Source organism: Maniola jurtina, chromosome 4, assembly GCF_905333055.1.
Source record: "Maniola jurtina chromosome 4, ilManJurt1.1, whole genome shotgun sequence".
NCBI lineage: Eukaryota > Metazoa > Arthropoda > Insecta > Lepidoptera > Nymphalidae > Maniola > Maniola jurtina.
This window is the reverse complement of record NC_060032.1, coordinates 1,034,028-1,053,220: the sequence shown is the minus strand read 5'-3', so window position 1 is coordinate 1,053,220 and position 19,193 is coordinate 1,034,028. Positions and strand designations below refer to the sequence as shown.

At 37.8% G+C, this 19,193-nt stretch overlaps 1 long non-coding RNA gene across 1 annotated transcript; it reads right to left on the bottom strand.

The window, feature by feature from the left end:
* Nucleotides 1-5,814: 5,814 nt before the first annotated feature.
* Nucleotides 5,815-17,217, bottom strand: LOC123864516. The gene is made up of 3 exons (XR_006795800.1): nt 17,078-17,217; nt 12,611-12,613; nt 5,815-5,828 (listed from the first exon to the last, which is right to left on the bottom strand). It is a non-coding gene; the product is annotated as an uncharacterized LOC123864516 (long non-coding RNA).
* Nucleotides 17,218-19,193: the final 1,976 nt, after the last annotated feature.

Here is a 19,193-nt window from a genome sequence, read left to right as displayed (position 1 = left end):
CGTTCCGATCACTTGTTATTCTTCGTTCCCACAAAAATAACAGGGACCAATATTTTGAATTAAAATCTCCATTATTCGAATTGACCGATCGTGACACCAAAACAGCTTAAATTGATCTGCTTTTACGTTTAAATCAAATCCAATATTTACTTTGCGGTTGGTTGATTGAAATAAATAGCTAAAATCTGATTAAGGTTGGAAAAGCCGATGGCACACAGTTTTTTTTTTTTCGCGGGGATCCCATTTTTTTTACCATCGGAGTATAACATAAAGACTTTTGTCCTGACTGACTGACAGATCTTTCAACGCAGTTTAAACTTCTAAAAAGGTGAAATTTTAACAGTAGGTTCGAACCGTGAACTGTAGACGGTAGGATTTTCGGAAACTACCGCTATGGTGCAATAAGGGATGAACCACGGGATTCTTAAAGGCCCATCCGTTTTACCGATTTAGGTATATGAAATTTATTACAGAAGTAAGTAGCTTGCGTCCCGGAAATTGACATAGGCAACTTCTTCCCCGAAAATCAAAGAGTTCCCATGGGATTTTTCAGAAACCTAAATCCACGCGGACGAAATCGCGGGCTACTCTAGTATAATAATATATCCAAAATTATTTTAATACTTTGTTTAAAGCAATTCAATGGAGTGAATCGAATCTTTCATTTCGTCCAACAATGGCAACTCTCAAACAAAATTGGCGCGAATTCATCTCATGCCTGAATCGGACAACTCATCAATCCATCTCAGACGTCCAACCCTGTTTAACACTAGAACGAGTGAGAAAGAACATTGGTTTTTTGTTCCTACAAATCAAAAAGATCCACGGGGATTTAAAAAAAAAATTGGTTGTCTGTAAAGTCAGTTTACTGACGATAGTTGAACGTGACAACAAAGGCCGATTGTGCTTCTTTGTCGCTCGTTCCGCGCTCTCGCTTGCACTTCAAGCCTTACATGGAACGCCTCAGAGCGAGGTAACGCCGCATGAGTCATGTTTTTTCGTGCGTGCAGCCGGCTCTATCGAATTATAAGACGTTGTCACGTCAAAAAACTTGAATCCGCCTGGACAAAATCGCAGGCATCGTCTATTGGTTCAAAGGTAGCTTGCATCCCGACTAGCAAAAGCTACTTTTTATCCCGAAATTACAATCAGTTCGTACAGGATTAAAAAAAAAACTAAATTCAGGCGGACGAAGTCGCCTTCATCATCTAGTCAAAAATATTTGAACACAGATATTTTATTTACACTAATTATTCAATGGAGTAAAGACCGAATCTTTCATATCTCAGTCCAACAATGGCAACTCTCAAACAAAACTGGCGCGAATTCATCTCGAGCCTGAATCGGACAAGTCATCAATCCATCTCAGACGTCCAACCCTGTTTAACACTCGAACGAATAAGGATAAGACAGCTTAATACACTTCAAACCCTCTACCCTTGGTTCTTGAGTTTGAAGTTTAAGTACGTACTAAATAATTACCTACCAGTAGATAAGTATCAGCTTTATGATGCTCACATCCATTTTGATAAAGTCTTGTCAAAAGTACGATTCATCATCATCATCATCATGATCAACCCATTTCCGCCCCACTACTGAGTACGGGTCTCCTCTCAGAATGAGAAAAGTACGATTAAGGGCCGATTTTTCACTCGTCAAACAACTTTTATCTGAGGGATAAATTTACCTCACACTTATTTCTCAGATAAAAGTTATTTGACGATTAAAAACAACCCTTAGATTAAACGGTAAAACGAACTGATATGACAATAATTGACACATAGACCAAATATAGTGAGTTATTTCTCAATCTTCTCAATATGAAGTTTTAACAGTGAACACGTATATGCCATACTTTCTACTCAACAAGACATAATGGTCAAGACAAATATTATTGCTTATTTTGTTAAATTTATAGAGATCAGTTTAAAATGAAAGTCAAAATCAGTTCATAAATCTTGGAGAAATTGGTGTACATATTATTATACAAAAAATTGGCGGCGTAAGTGTAGGTACATTTATGCATATTACTTCGTACAGAAGGAACTTCGTACGTTCGTATTATGTATGTTAAAACCTTCCTGAAAGTATGTAAATTACAATAGTCAAAATCTTGCTCTTTGAGATAAACATAAACATACATACATACATACGGATCGAATACATAACCTCCTTTTTTGAAGTCGCTTAAAACTTCAGGGAAAAAATATTACGTGTTGCCATACTTACTTGTATTAAATTTTTTTGACTATTCGATTATTTTATGATATTCCTTGTTTCGCTGTTTGTACCTATTCTTTTTTTTAGGGGACTCCCCTTTCCCCTCCAATTAAGCGTAAAGATTGAACCAGGATTGGGTACGACAATAGTGCAACGGGTGGGGTTTGAACCGCCGACCTTTCGGAATTCAGTCCGCTCCTCAACCGTTGAGCTAGCGAGGTTTACAATCAACATCTAATGCCCTCTTTTTTACAGTCGGCTGAAATGTAAACAGACAGTCCTTGACAAATAATTACAGGCAGAGTTTGTACAGTAATTTCCACATGTGTCACTTTACACAGTTCCAAATCAAAGGGTTGGAAATGAAGGCACTCATTCGTAATAATGTTGTGTCACGCAACGAATTTAAAATGATAACAGATGTTATAGCAAGATCCCAGTGCCACCAGACGTGACTTATTTCCTGAGGAACAAAACGTTTCTGATACAGTAGCGTTAGTGCGTGCTAACTTGTGTCTTGGGCCAATTTATACGTATCAGTTGCTAGAGATACCTTATCTATGAAATATTAGATATGTAATAACAATTACTCAGTTTTCTTAAAGCCTGGGTGTAGATTTTTATTTTTGTTTTACAGACGATTGTCAATAATGATTAATTATATTCAATACACTTTCCGTCGGCGGTCATCTCAGCCAGACACTTAAAATCTTGCGAAGAAATAATATAAATAATCTTACTTATAGTCTAAGTCGTAAATTTTATATTTGACAAGTTTTTAAGAAAAGTGACTAATGTTTTACGTAGCTTTAGCAATTCATATCTTTAAATAAGCCTTTGGTACAAGGTAGCAATGCCTACGCATTGCTACGTTAAATGTACTAAGACTAGGTGCTTTGTCATATAATATGTACATTTATTTCTCAGAAAATAAGTAACGTCTGGCGACACTGGGATCTTGGACCATTACGAGTTTGTGGCACGCGATAGTTAAATTAAAACGATCGATAGTTTACAAACTTTAGTTATCAAAGAGATAGCATTCAAGAACTAAAACTTAATTACTTAAAATACTTAACAAAATAACTGGTCAAATGCGTGATAGAGCACATAATGGCAGGAGATCTCTTGGGATGTGTGAGTTCACAGATGCTTCCGCATTCCGCATACAACTCACTAAGAGAACGAGATTTTGTTTCTTAGAGTTCACAGGTATTATCAGACTAGCCGATGCCCGCGACTTCGCCCGCGTGGATTTAGGTTTTTTGAAATCCCGTGGGAACTCTTTGATTTTCCGGGATAAAAAGTAGCCTATGTGCTAATCCAGGATATTATCTATCTCCATTCCAAATTTCAGCCAAATCCGTCCAGTAGTTTTTGCGTGAAGGAGTAACAAACATACATACACACACACACACACACACACACACACACACACACACACACACACACACACACACACACACACACACACACACACACACACACATACAAACTTTCGCCTTTATAATAGTGTGATGTTAGTGATAATAACCGGGACCGGAGCCAAAGAGAAAACGAAAAGGTCTTTAATTATGTCATACTTAAATATTAATGTTAGGTATTTAGATTTCGGACTGAATGAAAAGAGAAAAAAGAAAAACAAATAAAATACCAGTGTAAAACTATTTATTTGTTTATAATAATATATGTATGGCATGTAATTCAGTAAATAAAGCCTTATATTATTATATTATATTTAGATTTCAGACTCTCGTGTATAGACCGCAAAAACCAGGTCCTAAAATAGCATCGCCTAAGGTCTAGTTAACTTATAGAAAGAGAGCCAGTGCGCGCCATATCTTCGTTATTTTATAAAAGCTAAAAGTTTTTCTGCGTATTGTCCCCAACACAGTGACCCCCTGCCAGACGCCATTAAAGTTTAAGTTTAAGGGTGCTGTCAAAGGGTTGCCACAATACCAAGTGTCTGGAAATGCATGACCTGATTTCTAATACTATTACAAAGAAAACAAAAATATCAGACTTTTAACTTTACCTTTATTACCTGATATCTCCCAAAGCTACCATGATCCAAACTTCATAGTCGCTGATCCTTACTCCCTGTGTTGGGGACAATATTTAGAGAAATTTTCAGCTTTTATAAAATAACGCAGGTCTAGCACGCGCTGTCTCTTAGTCCATTATGTGTGAAGAGCTGTTATATAGGGCATCACATTCAGGCCAAACCCATAGCCCGAGGCGAAGTACTTAGGTCCCTATCACGCCCTCAAGCTGCCCAATAATTTACGCACGGATTGAACTTCGTCGGGCGCTCGTTAATTTGATAGATATCCCGATTTAGCTGGTTTATTTGTGTTGCAGGTATATTGTCAAAGCCGTAATATTACAATCTCACTAGTGATATCACACTAATATTATAAAGGCGAAAGTTTGTATGTGTGTGTGTGTGTGTGTGTAAGTTTGTTACTCATTCACGCAAAAACTACTGGACGGATTTGGCTGAAATTTGGAATGAAGATAGATAATATCCTGGATTAGCACATAGGCTACTTTTTATCCCAGAAAATCAAAGAGTTCCCACAGGATTTCGAAAAACCTTAATCCACGCGGGCGAAGTCGCGGGCATCGGCTAGTTATAATTAAAAGGTAGATTGTCAATTGACTTTATTTCTTACAATTTATCGGCCTGATAAGGGAAAGCAATGATAAGGTATAGCTGCTAGTTATATAAATATAAGTAAATAAATAAAAATATAAATAATATATTATCGCAAAATATAATTTTTCCTACAGTACTCTAAAAGTATGTGAGTGGAGTATAAAACTTTATTTAGGACCGCGGCAGCGCTATTGTCAATATTTTAGTAAACTAAGTTACCGATACAAAATTGTGGTGTACACAAACGTCTAGCGTAGATTTCCTGCGGGACACATCTGACTCAATAAAGCACTTCTGTAACTTACCGCAGGAAAATCACAACTTGCTGCGCAAATGCACTTGTATTTTTAACCGACTTCCAAAAAAGGAGGAGGTTCTCAATTCGTCGGGATCTTTTTTTTTTATTTTTTTTTTATTTTTTATGTATGTTCCCCGATTACTCAAAGACCCCTGAACCGATTTGGAAAAATTTTTTTTTGTTTGAAAGGGTATACTGTGCAGGTGGTCCCATATAAATTTGGTGAAGATCTGATGAATATCTTCGGAGATGGAGAACAGAACTCCTCAATGGATAGGAGCAAATTGCTCGCGATCAGTGTAATAGCTTAGTAAACAGTAGGGTTTTAACTGGGCACAGCATATTATAGTACAGTAGGGCCACTAAAAATTGTGAAAAAAAAATTTTTCAAAAGAAAAATAAAACCGACTTCAAAACGACAAACACTAAAAAGTAAAAAATAACTTTTGTTTAGCTACACGTGTAATGCGCCTAGGTATGAAGTCGGGCGAGCTTCACTCTTGGATTTCTAATTTTGTTTTAATATGCTCGCTCGACTTCATACCTAGGTGCATTACACGTGTAGCTAAACAAAAGTTATTTTTTACTTTTTAGTGTTTGTCGTTTTGAAGTCGGTTTTATTTTTCTTTTGAAAATTTTTAGGTACAAAATCTTTTCAAGAATAAGCTGTAGCTGCCTAGTGGTTAGAACTTCCGCCTCTTAATTGGAGGTCGGGGGTTCGATCCCGAGCACGCACCACTAACTATTCAGTTATGTGCGTTTTAAGCAGTATATCACTTGCTTTAACGGTGAAGGAAAACATCGTGAGGAAACCTGCATGCCTGAGAGTTCTCCATGTTCTCAAAGGTGTGTGAACCAATCCGCATTGGGCCAGCGTGGCAGACTATAGCCTAAACCCTTCTCATTCTGAGAGGTGACCCGTACTCAGTAGTGGGGCGGAAATGGGTTGATCATGATGATGATACAAGAAAAAGGTGAGTCAGATTCATTTATCAACGCACAGTTCAAACTATTGGACGGGTCGGGCTATTTGCTAAGCAGCTGCTATTATGACGTAGACATAGGGGAGGTGTGCTCAAAGTGGCCACCAAGAATTTTATATTGCTACAAAAGGAGTTTAATAATGATAATATTTTTAACAACATAATTATTATATAAGTTTAACAAGCTTTTGACTTTCCTATAATCGGGATCGGGATTTCGAACCATTTTAATCTATTAAATATAATATTATATCATTTGATTTGAGGATACCTTCATGCCTCTCTCAGGCATTCTCAAAATTTCCGCACTGGGCCAGTGTGGCCCAGTGCGGATTATGGCCTACAACTTTCTTATTCTGAGAGGAGACCCGTGCTCAGTAGTGAGCCGGCTTTGGGTTGAACATGATGATGACACAGCGTTTAAAACTAAAATCGAGCCTGATATCAGTATACAGTTCAAAAGTAATTTTTCGTCGTTGCTTTTAATGGGACTGATGGAAAGGGATCATGGTTCAAAGTATACTTCTTATGATACAAGTGATAGTATTCACCAATCCAATTAATGAAATAGGTCAACGTTCATTAATATACGATTCGCGAGCGATTCCCCGAGCACTCAAAGGCATTTAAATACTATCCAGTATTAAAATATTTTAACAAGCTTTTTGACTTTCCTATAATCACCAAATAATAGGATTTAAAGTTGGAAGACATAGTTTGAGTCTGACTGAAGTTTTAAGGTTATATTTTTACGCGCTGGATTATTTTTATTACTAGACTAGCGACCCGCCCCAGGCTGCGCACAGGTAGCTTATTAAAATTTTCTTAGGGATCTCAATTTTTTTGAAAATAAAATAAAGCTTGGGTTGGGTTGATTCCTTTTTTTTTTGTTTTAAGGTTTAACATTTTCCGAATTCAATTTTTTGGGAATTGAAATTCAACATTTTGCGAATCCAACATTTTGGGATTCAACATTTGCAACTCCGAAATTAAACATTTTGTAAATTCAACATTATGAGAATTCAACAACATTTTGGACCTAAAGGGATGTAACCACAAATTTGGTGTTTTCAGATTTATTCCTGTACTTGTGCTATAAGAACTACCTACCTGCTAAATTTCATGATTCTAGGTCAACGGGAAGTACCTACCCTATAGGTTTCTTGACAGACACGACGGACAGACAGACATACAGACAACAAGGTGATACTATCAGGGTTCCGTTTTTCCTTTTGAGGTACGGAAGCCTAAAATTTTTCAAAAATACCGCCATGAAAATTTAAAAAAAATTTAAAAGGGTCATTTCTTGTACGATGGTAAGGAACACTCCTGTCCGAGTTTCCAATTTTTTTTTAATTGAGTATGCTCGATCAGTAATGAACGTGAATATCTCAACTCAATAAAATTCTTAGTACTTTTAAGGTCTCTTTAATTAGAGACTGGTCTGTACTCCAAATAATAAAACCATATAAAACCTTGACAAAGCCCCAAGAGTCAAAGAGTCATCTAAGTACTTATCTCCCCTCTTCCTGTGGTTTAATTACGACTTCTACGGCTACGTTGGACTACAAAAAAAAATAAGAGCGAAAAATGAAATCTCATTTATTCCTTTCTCCGGTTGCCCACATCTCATAAAACCATCGATTGCATTACTATTCACGTCGTCCGATGCAAAAAGAACCTTGTTCTGAGTGGCGTTGGATTCGAATTTGGTTTTTTCTTTCTTTTTTTGCTTACATGTACCAAGTAGGTACGTATTTATTCGGACACGCGGGAATGGAAATTTTTAATACGCTAATGCAATCATGCTGATATTTTTAAATTTTGTAGGTGGTGGATATTAAAAGTAATATTTCGTCGTTGTAAGAATAATGTAATTAAAAAAAAACAGGCAAGGGCGAGTCGGTCTCGCCCACCAGGGGCCTGTACATTAGGAACATCGTACTTCGTCTGGTTTGGAGTTCTGTTCCTATCGGGAAGAACCAGCAAGAAACCCGATGGTTGCTCTTTTCAAATGTTTAATTTAATCAATTTAACATTTAAAAAGAGTAAATGAGTATTATGTAAAAAAAATCATTACTTATGCAAAAGATCTATTCTCTATTATAGGTCTCTCTCTGTTACGTAATCCCATACAAATGACAAAGACCAAACAGTCATTGAGCGTTAACCATTTTGAGTGATCAACTTATCTCAAAAGAAACTTTGTTGCTACTTTGCAACGTGATTGAAGGACAAACCAACAAATAAACACACTTTCGAATTTATAATATGAGACGGACAGACGGAGACTTAGTAATAGGGTCCCGTTGATACCCTTCGAGTATGGACCCCTAAAAACACAATATAAGAAAAGTTTTAGTAGCTAATTTTCTAAATACTCCGAAATGTCTCAAGATAATCAGCTTGTGTAAATTAGGAACGTCTCGCAAAAGGATTTCCATGTAAGTGTAAACGAGTTAGGCAATGTTCTACGCATACTGAAAGAGTAGGCGACATCCAATTATAATGATTACCTTCAGTACTCAAAGCTACTTATTAGCACCTTCGCACGACTAAAGAGAAGAAAATTTGAGCTTCAAGAAAAAAATCGGTCAAGTGCGAGTCAGACTCGCGCACTGAGGGTCCGTACTCGAGTATTTTTTCCAACATTTCCAAATCAAAAACTGTGTTGCATAAAAATAAATAAAAATCTGTTTTAGAACGTACAGGTTATGCCTCTTCATATGATACCCCATTTGGTAGTATATCTTACTTTGAAAATTGAAAATACTAATTAATTATTTGATCATAAACACATTTTGATTTTTTTTGTGATGTAATCACAAATTCGCGGTTTTCGGTTTTTTTCCTTTATTTGTGCTATAAGACCTATATACATTTCATGATTCTAGGTCAAAGAGAAGTACCGTATAGGTTTTCTTGACAGACACGACAGACGGACAGACAAAAAAGTGATTCTATAAGGATTCTGTTTTTCCTTTTGAGGTACGGAACCCTAAAAATACTACTAAGGCCGCTTTGTGACTAGTCGGTACAGCAGGTGGTGTAAAATCAGCACGGTCGGATATCGAGAGCATACCGCGCCGCCTTCGCTTTCTTACATGTCTATATAAAAAACTATGCAGACATGTATAGAAAGCGAAGGCGTTATCCTTAAATAGAAAACATTAAAGCCCGTCAAAATGAACATTTGCAGCACCAGAGGGACCGCCAATGCGTTACTGACCTTTCAGGAATTTGTTGTTCCGCCCCTTGAATAACCCCATGTTGTAATCTAGTTCTTACATCGCCCATGGAAGGATGGATGGGATGCGATGCTCATTGCCACATCAGCTTAGAACAAATAAATCCCTAAATTGCTCCTGCCGGGAATTGAACCAGGATCTCCCATCATTAGGGCCACAGACCACACCGCTGTGCCAGAAGGGTTATTCACCAATATAGAGCAATTCCCACGCATACATCATAATGGTTTCCGGAACGATGCGAAGGTTTTATTCCCTTGCAGCGAATTTATCGCTATCGCTTCCTGGACGATATTTGTGGTTTCGATTCGTACCTGTCGGTATTTATCGCTTTAAGCGCTTTTATCTATTGTAATGAATCCCGAACACTCTTGAGCATTAGTATCGCGGTTCTAAAAAGATTTTCTGTAAAGTTCCTTCCTTACTTTGAACTTTTCTCATAGTAGGTAAAGCTAATGACTCAAAATTTAAAACCCCCGACACAAAAAACTCTATAAGAAAACTAGAAAAGAGCTGATAACTTTCAAACGGCTGAACCGGTTTCTTCAATTGTAGCTAAGAGCTTTCTCGATCAACCCACCTTTCAAATGAAAAAAAAAACTAAATTAAAATCGGTTCATTCGTGGAGCTACGATGCCACAGACAGATACACAGATACACACGCCAAACTTATAATACCTCTCTTTTTGGGTCGGGGGTTAAAAAGAACGTTGCTTACCCGATTTACCTCCTCGTTTCTAATCCAAACCTTTGGTAGCTTCTGGTATCAGTTTGCCCCTCCACAATGCCCGCCACTTATATTATAGGGACCTTCAAATTAAGAGCTTGGTAATAATATGCATCAGAACGTGCGCGCTCCATATTAGACTTAGCCAGTAGGTCTGATTGCAGTGAAGGGCTAGTCTATAAATAAATAAATGAAAAATCGGTTAAGTACGAGTCAGACTCGCATAAAAACGGTTCCGTACTCTATTTTTATACTTTTTAATTTTTTTAATTTTCATGGTAGCCACTTTGTTGTTATAGCGGCAATAGAAATACACAGTATTCTGTGACAACTCTATACGTACCTATTTACGGTTGACGAGATACAGTCCGCTGACAGACAGAGTAATACGGTCCCGTTGGCACCATTCGGGTACGGAACCCTAAAAACCAAGAAAACTGTAAAATCCATTATTCATTATTGTTACAGATTATATTAATAGTTTTGTGTGACTGCTACCAATAAATCACACTTCACACTTCACACTACTTCAAACTAATATTATAAAGGGGAAAGTTTGTGTGTATGTGTGTGTGTGTGTGTGTGTTTGTTACTCCTTCACGCAAAAAGTACTGGACGGATTGGGCTGAAATTTAAAATGGAGATAGATTATACCCTAGATTAGCACATAGGCTACTTTTTATCTCGGAAAACCAAAGAGTTCCCACGGGATTTTTGAAAAATCTACATCCACGCGAGAGAAGTCGCGGGCATCAGCTAATTTCACAATAATATTATTGGGTCAATCTTGCAAGTTATCTCTGTTGGTCAGACTGGAGCTTAAAAATTCAATTGGAAACAATACCGCATTCTCTTATTGGCTGTTATTGTTTAAGATTTGACCGCGCACAGATAGCGCATCCGAACTAGCGTGCAGTTGTATTGTGTCGACGCTACATTCTCGATTTTAAACTTAACTTAAACTACAGACAACGAATCAAAAGCTTAATTTGCTATAATCCGCTAAAAAGGCCAATCGGTATGGTACACAATTGTAAATTATAAATTTATAACACCCCCGACAAATGAAGGTTACAGTAACTAGAAAAGAGCTGATAACTTTCAAACGGCTGAACCGATTTTCTTGGATTATAGCTAAGAACACTCACGATCAAGCCACCTTTCAAACAAAAAAACTAAATTAAAATCGGTTCAGTCGTTTAGGAGCTACGATGCCACAAACAGATACACAGATACACACGTCAAACTTATAAAACCCCTCACCCTGTCACTGCTAAGCATGCAAGAAAAGCCAGCAACCAAGCAATCCCCAAGTATCACCAACAAATCCGCTACAACACACTCGACGCATGTTTCGCTCCGATACCGGAGCATCTTCTGCAATTGCAATTGTGCATTGTAAGGTCTACATCGCCTGAGGATGTATCTATGTCGTGTATTTATGTGTGTTCCACCGTAGCGCCTAAACTACTGAGCTGATTTTGATGAATGAGGTGTCAATCGATTCGTTATTATAGTCCGGGTGACATAGGCTAGATTTTGTGTGAAAAAATAATCCTCCAAATTTGTTTTTTGCTATTGGATCGAATGGGATATCAAATGAAAGAGGAAAAAATCTTAGTTCATAAATATAAATATAAATATATAAAATACACCGAGCAACTGAAAAAGAATTTAAGTAAATCTATTGCTATCTAAGTATCGGCAGTTCGCGGGTAGTAGTCGAGTTTGGTGCTGTTTAACTTTATATTGTTTCAGTATCGGTTAGATAAAAACAAAATGCAGCGTGGGTGTAGCCGCGACAGGATCTGGCTTCGCTCCAAGCCCATTATAAAAGTTGCACAGCTAAGTAGGGTAGTAATGAAATATTGAAACAGGCGAAAACTGGATTGGTACGCTCCCTGCCGACCTTACGATTGATTGAATTACTGAATGCTCAAAATGTACTGCGTCTTATACATATTGTATTGAGTTATAGACCTTGGGATGCAAGGGTTGGTTTTCATTATTAGATTAGATAAGATTTACAATATTCCAGTTTGTTAAGTTATGGCAAAATGAAACGAAAATAAACAGGTGTAAATTAAAAATTTATAACATCCCCGACAAGTGAAGGTTACAGTAACTAGAAAAGAGCTGATAACTTTCAAACGGCTGAACCGATTTTTTTGGATTATAGCAAAGAATACTCTAGATCAAGCGATCTTTCAAACAAAAAAAAACTAAAGTAAAATCGGTTCATTAGTTTAGGAGCTACACAGATACACACGTCAAACTTATAACACCCCTCTTTTTGGGTTGGGGGTTAAAATGCTAATCCACACTAAATGAAGGCAAAAGTAACAAGTAGGATTTCTTTGATTTTCCGGCATAAAATATGTTATCGCACATGTTTGCCGCGCTTTTGAACGGAAGTCACGTGGCATCTATTGGTAATGTTTTTAGGAACGCAACCGTGGCGCCACCTCGGAAAACTATCTTGAAAGTGGCCTGCGAGAGTTCGACTCACTTTGGTTCGGTCGATCTTAGTGTGCGGACGTATTTTATCAATCTGTTATTATTGCGCTAACTTAGTTTTGTTGAGTCTCAAGCCTTAATCATGCAAATAAGGGTTATATTTATTCATTCTTATATTTTTATTGAGGTTCACTTCTGGTATTCTTATAAATATTAATTAGGCTATGTTCACTCCGCAATTTAAGCCAAATTCCAAAATCCAAATAACACTTCCCTCACTCTAGTTCATTCTGGTGATCAGTATAGATTGTGTACTTTCAAATGAATGCTCTAATTCCAATAAAGGAGGGCAAAGTGACGTGGTGTACCCATACTTTTACATTATGTATGGAAAGTTTACCCCATTTTGTGCAAATTCCAGATACTATCGATGGCAATACCACAGCCAAACTGGTAAAAAGGGGTAATAAAAGTGATTCATTGCAACGATATTGCGCGGATTAATGCGGGTAGTTCGAAATGTACTCGAAAAAACAAATTCGTCAAAGAACAATGGGAATGAGTTATGATTCGCGAATATCAATCCAGAGTTCGGTGGAACGGTCAATTTGCGTCAGTCTCGTGGTGGGCTTTTCGAAAATTTATACGCAATAACAGCTTAACGATGTATTTTTATATAAATGGACTTGCAGAGAGTAGGTCTGGGGAGAGACTTCCTTCCATCAGCCATACATAGGCCTTTCCAAGAGCGCGCCACCAAACATGGTCCTCCGCCTTCCTCATCCACCCGCTCCCCGCCACCTTCTTCAGGTCATCGGTCCAGCACCAGCAGGCTGAAGTCATCCCATACTGCGCTTACCGGTGCGCGGTCTCCACTCCAGAACACGTCTGCCCCATCGGCCGTCGGTTCAGAGACAGATTGCGAGCCCGAGTCTACAATAATAAAATCTATAGATATACAAAAGGAAAAGGTGATTGACTGACTGACTAACTGATCTAACATCACATCACACTAATATTATAAAGGAGAAAGTTTGTATGTGTGTGTGTGTGTGTGTGTGTGTGTGTGTGTGTGTGTGTGTGTGTGTGTGTGTGTTTGTTACTCCTTCACCCAAAAACTACTGGACGGATTAGGCTGAAATTTAGAATGGAGATAGATTATACACTGGATTAGCACATAGGCTACTTTTTATCCCGGAAAATCAAAGATTTCCCACGGGAATTTTAAAAAACCTACATCCACGCGAACCAAGTCGCAGGCATCAGCTAGTCTAACATACGAGTAAAATTACTGGGCGGATCGGGCTGAAATTCGGTATGCAGTATACCTAACAAACATCAGCTAAGAACTTTTTTTTGAAAATTCCACCTAAAATAAGGGTTTGATATCCATGTAGTCTACGCGGTAGAAGTCACGGGTAGTCAAGCTTGAGCAGTCAAGCTACTCAATATCAGGTGACACGTTCGCTTCATCTAACAAAAAAAAACATTTCTATTTCCTTCCTTTCTACATAGAGTAGACAAGTAAGCAAAAATAAGTCAATTTTGTTTGAAACAACTTCGCAAGCTTACGGCGTAAATCAATTTTTATATGATACTCGTGTTTATGGAGCCAAGTTCGCTCGTATAATAAAGTGATGGACGCGGGAGCCCCTGATAGTTTACGACGCTCGCCGCGAACTGAGGCGATTGAAAGCTCCACTGTAACGACTCAATTCTATATTATAACTCGTTACGAGATTTACATAGTAATCCAGACAGAAAGGATCTTCAATTAAAATTCACACATTAACAAGTGTAACTGAAAAATTTATAACACCCCCGACAAGTGAAGATTACAGTAACTAGAAATAGCTGATAACTTTCAAACGGCTGAACCGATTTTCTTGGATTGTAGCTAGCACTCTCGATCAAGCCACCTTTCGAGCAAAAAAACTAAATTAAAATCGGTTGATTGGTTTAGGAGCTACGATGCCACAGACAGATACACAGATACGCAAATACACACGTCAAACTTATAACACCCCTCTTTTTGGGTCGGGGGTTAAAAACAAAACTGCCCCGGGCAATGTCAACCACATGGCAATCGGGGTATGAGGCGGGGGAGACGTCCGCGCTATCCCCCACTGGGTTAGCGCGGGGACTGTGCAGGCGTGCGGGGCGTCGTCACCCCGATTGCCATCTCGACCTGTCGCAAACGATAGTACGTATCTCGTCATACCTCTTACTAAGTCCTTGTTCTGTCTTGGCAACAGCTTTGCTACAGGTGCATCTGGCTGTAATCAAGACTACGTGTAATCCTTATTACGTTAATGATAGGGTCCTAATTGCAATGACATGTACTAACACACATTCAATTGCGTGACCATGTCATCGTATTGGAACAGATTAGGCAATTGTACTGATTGTGTAACTGTTAGCAGTAATAGTCTAGTGGTTAGCATTAGGGGGTCTCAGGTTCGGTCCCGGGCACGCATCTCTAACTTGTCTAAGGGCGTGTATCCACTCATTCGTATTCAATTCGTATTCGTTTTCGTAAAAATAAAATTCAAAGTGGCCGCCATACAAAACGTGCATACGCGTGTGCACTCATTCGTATTTTTACGATTCATATTTTGATGGATTTTCGACGTTAAAAAACAGATCGTATTTTTACGAAAAGGAATACGAACTAAATACGACAGTAAACGCCCGAACGGCGAAAGAAATTATCGTGAGAAAACTAACATGCCGGAGAGTTCTCCATAACGTTTTCAAAAGGTTCGTGAAGTCTACCAATTCATACTTGGCTAACGTAATAGTAAGGTAGGTACTAATGGCCTTAGAAGCACTTTTTATTCTGAGAAGAGACCCGTGCCTCAGCAGTTTGAGGGCAAAAGAAATGATTTAAAGTTCATTCCAGCGGAAACTTTTTGAAAATTTAATTTTTAGGGTTCAGTATCTCAAATGGAAAAACGGAATCCTAATAGGATCACTTTATTGTCTGTCTGTCTGTCTGTATGTCTGTCTATCTGTCTGTCTGCCCGTCTGTCCGTCTGTCCGTCTATCGTGTCTGTCAAGAAAACGTATAGGGTACTTCCTATTGATCTAGAATCATGAAATTTGGCAGTTACGTAGGTCTTATAGCAAAAGTAAAGGAATAAATCCGAAAACCGTAAATTTGTGATTACATCATAAAAAAATGTTTCAATTTTCAAAGTAAGATTACTATTCCAAGTGGGGTATCATATGAAAAGGCCTTACGTGTAAATTCTAAAGTATATTTTTATGTAAAATAGTTTTTGATTTGCAAAGTGTCGGAAAAAATACTTACCCGAGTACGGAACCCTCAGTGCGCGAGTCTGACTTGCACTCGGCCGGTTTTTTGGCTTTAAATAAAATCTCTTTGATTTCACGTCACCTGTAGCCCAATTTTTTAAACTGAAAGCTTCCTCACTCTAGTTCACTCTGACTCAGGAAAAAAAAAAACAGGTAAGAGCCTAGTGATGGGAAATAGAGCTATTTACCCCGTTTCCGAAGCCCGACTGCAGCTCGGAACGGGAATAAGCTGTAACGTCCAATAATTGCTATGGACGTTTTTACCAGTGTTTTAAACCTATATGGATTTTTATGGTGTACCTACATACATACAAAAATACCCACAAAGCTTTGTAAAGTGTACTGCATATACTATGTTTTTTAGGGTTCCGTAGCTCAAAGAAAAAGGAACCCTTATAGAATCACTTCGCTGTCCGTTGTATGTTTGTCTGTCAAGTCACTTTTTGTCAGGAACGTTTTGACGTTAATGTTGGAATTAATATCAAATCAGGTCTTTGGGGCTGTAAAAAAATAAGCTCCTAAGTCACGCAATAAGAAAACATGGCAAAGACAAGAAGCAAGGTTCCAAGCCTGCGGTAGGTACCTATCAAAGTTATAGTATGACATCACTGCACGAGACCGGGAAGTAAACGTTTTCTGGTCGAAAGTGAGTTCGTCTCTCTAATTTAAGGTAGTATTTAATAAGAGCCGTAGGTTACTTATTTCTTTATTTATTTGCATTCATGTTTTACATCATAATAGAAAATAATTATAATATTACAACATGAAGCCCCGTCAGGGCGTTGCAAAGTGATTACATATAAATAAAATGTCACGTATATAAAAATTAAAAAATAAAAATCAAAAAATTAAAATTATTCTTCTTGTTCAGGTTCTTGAGCAGTATTTTAATATTAGAGAAACTTTCCCACTTCAACACCTACGAGCAGTTTGCGAACATTTTAATTTCCGGCCGGGATATCAAACTCTCCAAGATTTATCTTTTATACTTCAACGGCTATTGTTATTACATCGACTGGCCCTACTGATAAAATAGGTCGAAGTACAGAAAGGACAGAACACTTTTAAATTTAACTAGCTGCATCACCCCAGCTTTGTTCGTCTGAATTTCTAAAAACCCCTTTCTTACTGAAAGTTTACGTAATAGAGAGGGTTTCCTTATGATACAGTTCTTACAATTCACGAAGGCGAGTGGCTTATGCTTGTGTTTAAGTCCTATCGGTATAAGTAAGGTACACTAAATGTGTGCGTTTGCGAGCGCTTGCTCGCGACTGATTGGTCCAACATGCACGCACACTTACGCAATGCCCATGTATACGATGTAACCACAAGTAAAGTTCACTCGCCTTCGTGAATTGTAAGAACTATACCAATTACACCCAACACACACACAGACCCAGCCAAGTTTGAGCCAAGTTCTCACATGAAGGCTTTGGAAGCATATCCACATGTGATTATATTGTTTTTAAAGTTATCTGTAACTGCAAATGTAAGTTTGTAACCGCAAAAAAATAATACATTTTCCTTTACGTGTGCTTGAAACTGTGGTATATACTCTCCGTAGATGGAAGGAAAAAAATTGCCAGAGTACTTCAATGGGTACTTTCAATCAATGTCAGTCAAATACTTCCGAGTGCGCTTTCTTGAGTGAGTTCCCGTTTAAAGCTTTATTATTTTTCAAAATATAAACTTTTAAATGCAAAGTCTCAAGTTTTATCGGTATTCATCAATCATTTTTTTTAAATATAGTTTTTCCTGTTTTATTTTAATATAAAATTATCGTGACTGGACGTGCACTGTAAAGATGTCTGTTTCCGAAGCTGCTTGGGGATGCTGTAGTGAGGGCTGTGACACCGATAAATTTCTTTCCTGTACGCGTTGCAAAGGAAAATATCATTTTTCTTGTTTGGGATACAATGAAGATTTTTACACTCCGAAAAGACGTGTATCCTGGAAATGCCCCACCTGTATAAGCTCGCTACCAAGGAAAGGTATAGATGATAATACACCTATTCGCAACGTATCCACATGCCGAGGCAATAAGAGACAAGCGACAAACTCACCCCCGGAGATTCAGCACAACGACCAACTTACAAGGGAAGATATTGGCGACATCATCCAGAGCACTATGCAAGCTAAGTTTGATGATATGCTGTCCAAGCTGAATAACACTCTCGTTAATGCATTGAATGACAAATTAAAACCAATCCAGAATGAAATGGTAGAAATAATAAAATCAATGGAACACATGAACGAACAATTCGAGGAAGTCCTCATTGAACATAAAATTACCCAAGAGACAATGCACGCACTAAAAATTGAGAACAACAATTTAAAATCGACAGTTTCCGAGCTTAACAGTAGACTTAGCCAATTAGAGCAACATTCTCGAGCCAAAAACATAGAAATACAATGTGTACCAGAAAAGAAACACGAGAATTTAGTTAATGTCATCACTGAGATCGGAAAAGTCGTCAATTGTAACGTCAATAAGGAGCAAATACTGACCTGCACCAGAGTTGCCAAATTACAACGTGATACAAATCGACCACGTTCGATTGTAGTGGAATTGGTCACTCCTAGATTGCGAGATGAAATGTTAGCTGCCGTTATAAAATACAATAAGGCCAACCCAAACGACAGACTAAATAGTGACCTGATTGGAATTCCTGGATTGAAATCGCAGATATACGTCGCTGAGCACCTCTCTCCTGCTAATAAAGTTCTACACGCTGCTGCGAGGATTAAGGCTAAACAGATGAATTACAAATTCGTTTGGGTCAAAGGTGGCCGCATATTTGTACGCAAGGATGAGGAATCAGCCTATATCTGGATCAAGGATACTTGTTCATTAGATAAAATTATTTAATTGTAAAGATTCTTACTATCTATATCATTGCATGTAATGGGCGCTCATTTTATAAAATACGCGAAATTACAAATATACTATCAAAATGTCCGTGGCTTGCGTACTAAAACTCATAATTTTTATACTCAAATTTGCTGTAATAACTATGACATCGTTATACTTGTAGAAACTTGGCTAAACATTAATGTCTCTTCCCATGAATTATTTGATAATAGGTATGTAGTGTATAGGAGAGACCGTGATAGAACAAATTGCCACCATAAAAAAGACGGCGGAGGAGTTTTAATAGCTGTTAAAAATAAATATATGTCTAAACGCATGTATAATTGGGAAAGTGATTGCGAAGATTTGTGGGTTGTTGTCGATGACATTGCTAGTAAAAATCATAAACATTCGAAGCAAATAGCTTTATGC